Source organism: Triticum dicoccoides, chromosome 5B, assembly GCF_002162155.2.
Source record: "Triticum dicoccoides isolate Atlit2015 ecotype Zavitan chromosome 5B, WEW_v2.0, whole genome shotgun sequence".
Taxonomy (NCBI): domain Eukaryota; kingdom Viridiplantae; phylum Streptophyta; class Magnoliopsida; order Poales; family Poaceae; genus Triticum; species Triticum dicoccoides.
In genome coordinates, this window is record NC_041389.1 from 524827233 (window position 1) to 524830301 (window position 3069).

General features: G+C 39.9%; 1 long non-coding RNA gene across 1 annotated transcript; it reads left to right on the forward strand.

Moving 5' to 3' along the window:
• The first annotated feature begins 217 nt into the window (after positions 1–217).
• Positions 218–2657, forward strand: LOC119305990. The gene is made up of 5 exons (XR_005148820.1): positions 218–1241; positions 1336–1650; positions 1767–2154; positions 2238–2320; positions 2406–2657. It is a non-coding gene; the product is annotated as an uncharacterized LOC119305990 (long non-coding RNA).
• Positions 2658–3069: the final 412 nt, after the last annotated feature.

Genomic DNA, 3069 nt, shown 5'->3' on the forward strand with positions numbered 1-3069 from the left:
AAACTTTACTTTTTTGTAATGGGCAGCAATCTAGATTTAGTTGGTTCAGCGGTGAGGAGAGAGTATGATTGATCCGAGTGCTAAACTGGTAGGCAGACCAACCGGTGGAGATGGAGAGGAACATGGAACAAATTTGGGGAGGAAGAGAGAAGGCAGGAGAGATATCAAGTACTCCCTCCGTTCTGAATTACTTGTCGCACGTATGGATGTATCTAGATGTATTTTAGTTCTAGATACATCCATTTCAGCGACGAGTAATTTGGAACGGAGGGAGTAGTAATACTGTTTAACAATCTGCAGCTTAATCATCTTACAAATACCAATCATATCCCCTTTCTCACTCTATAGCAAATAGATCAGGACCTGGGCTTTGTTATTCTCCTGATTCTGAAAGTTAACCACTTGATCTTTTATTGCTTAAATAGTGTACTCACGTACTGTCCGATTGACGCATCAGTGTAGGAACCAGGTTTAGTTATAAAGAAAAATCAAGATTTGTAAATTAACAAATACAACGATGTTTGGTTGCTGGACACGAAGGTACTTCCATATTTTCACCATGAATACTGGAATAGTTCATCTAATTCGAGTGGTAACTAATGTAATTTACGAAAATAACCAAGTCAAATGAGAAATCTAAGAAGCAAAAAACACCAGCTGTTGTCAGGAATGCTTCTGTTACCTTTTTGCATACAATCACCAAATGCTTGCCAAGATCATGATTCATTGAACATCCGTAGGCTGAATAGTGTTTGCTAGCAGAGACCTATAAAGTGTATTTAGAAAAAACAATGCGTGAAATGAGGCATCGATGTACAATTGCATTGACATTTGTTCTTTCGTAACCAATAGTTTTACATGGCACTATTAATTTAGCTAGGAGTTCAGTTCCATCAGTTTTGTTCTAATGTTTTGTTCATTTATTTATTTTTGCGGGATAACATTACTATTTTCTATTCGAACATACGGAGAAACAGCACAAGGTGTCATCCCAGCGGATAATATTAGTAAATTTAAGATCAGAATTCGAGAAGGAGTGATCTACACGATCCAGCATTACCTGATTCTGAGAGCAAATGAAAAATACAGAGCCACTGATCATCCTTTCAGGCTTTCTTTTATTAATACAAATACTGTGTGTCCCGTCAACCCTCAGCCTCCTGGTTTTCCTCTCATCGCTCATAATGCTCTTCCATTCTCGGAACTAGAAAAACGAAACGGATAAAATGTGCTTATGTCAGGTTAGTTGGTACACATCTTTATCTAGGAATGTACCTGCTTTAAAAATCTGTGCTATTTTACTCTAAAGTTATACTGTGTGTCTAAAACTTGCAGATGTAATTGGTGGAATTACCGGAATCATGGATTTTCTTCCTCCTACTGTAAATGCACGGGAGCCAAGACGTCAAATCTTTATTACCAATCGACAATATATCATTTTCTCACATTTACAGCAGTGTACATCATCCATGAATGACCACTTCTACAAAATCCAGCAACTTAACTAGTTATGCAGGAGACACGCAATCGTTATGCTTTGGGGAGATTTTGTACAGTCCTTTGATGCAGACACACTGCGCTCCTGAGCCCTGGCCAAGAGGGAACCCGTTTTGGTACTGTTTGTTGGGGTCATGGTAGATCGGTATGCAGGTACGGATGCACTGTTTCTCTGTTTTGAAGTTTTTTTGCCAAAGAAAATCCAAGTACATCACCTGATCAAATATGTTCTGAAATGCTCATGCTCGATGGCTTTTTAAAACATGTAGAGGCTGAAGACCAGACCGACCCACCTTTTGCCGAGTTTACTTTCTTTGGGCAGCAAGAACTAATAACCGAAACAACTGCAGCAGCCCATCCGAAGGGGTTCGCCACCTGAAATAGAGAGGCTTCGCGGCAAGAAATTAATTACTACATTCACTACAAATGATAAGACTCTGAGAGCCAGTCTTCTGCCATTTCAAAGTGTAAGCAATAGATCACTTAGAAAACGAAAGACCACTTGCACAGTTTCTGATGCGTAATCCAGCAGCAGTTCCAGACATTCATGGCTCTTCATCCTCTGCATCTGCAACAATTGAAGGTCATCTTGCAACACAACCGCCTATTAAGGACGGTCAGCAGAGTAATTCACCATCTGAATCAGAATCAGCTGAGGTATATCAAACGGATCCAAACTGCCATAGGTTATATTCTATACAAATTGTCTGTCTATTCACGTTGCATTGATTGGCTTGCAGCCACTTAATGACAAGATAGGCTCAAGTGACAAGAAAAGGTCAGCAGAAAGCAACAAGCTTGCGGACACATAGGCGAACAAGAGGTAATCAACATTTTTCTAATGTCACATACATGTCTCTGTTTTATATATAAAAAGCCTTACGAAAGTGTGTCAAACTGTATCCAAGCCTGCAGCAAAAGAGTTGTTCCATGCAGCAACCGCCCAGGAAAGTGGAGCTACTACAGAGAAGTAGACCACCTCTCGAATGTAGTTCTATCCAGTAGTCAAACCAGGCACATTCTATTATGTATATGAACCAAGATGTAGATATGCATTTATGCCCGTCGAACTAAGTAGGTCGTGTTAGTATCTTCTGTTGCACAAGCGTACTGTGAGCCTTAAGCATGTCGTTTGCATCACAATAACATCCTTTTGGCCAGATTGTTGTAAACGCCTTCCTAGACATGGACATGTATCCGTACCAGTTAAGTAGTTTATGTTTATATATATAAGCTCATTTGAGCTAATTGTGATCTAAAATTTAACAAGTGAGTTAGCTAGATAGTGAGATTATGCTTTCTATTGCAACAAATTAAATTGGCTTGCACATTATCAACTGCCGGCTAGCTTATCCATTGCATTCTATTTTCGTAAGAAAAACAACATAGCTACGCACCTGATTGTGAAAAAACAACGCAGCCACGCATACAACCTTCATGACGGGCGCAGCGTGATGCCGTGCCTCCGCCTGCTAGTGTTACATCACGAAGGTCGAAAACGCCGCTCTAATAGTCCCTGTATGTTAAAAAAGTTACACTAAAGGTGCGGCAACTGCAAAATATAACACCCAA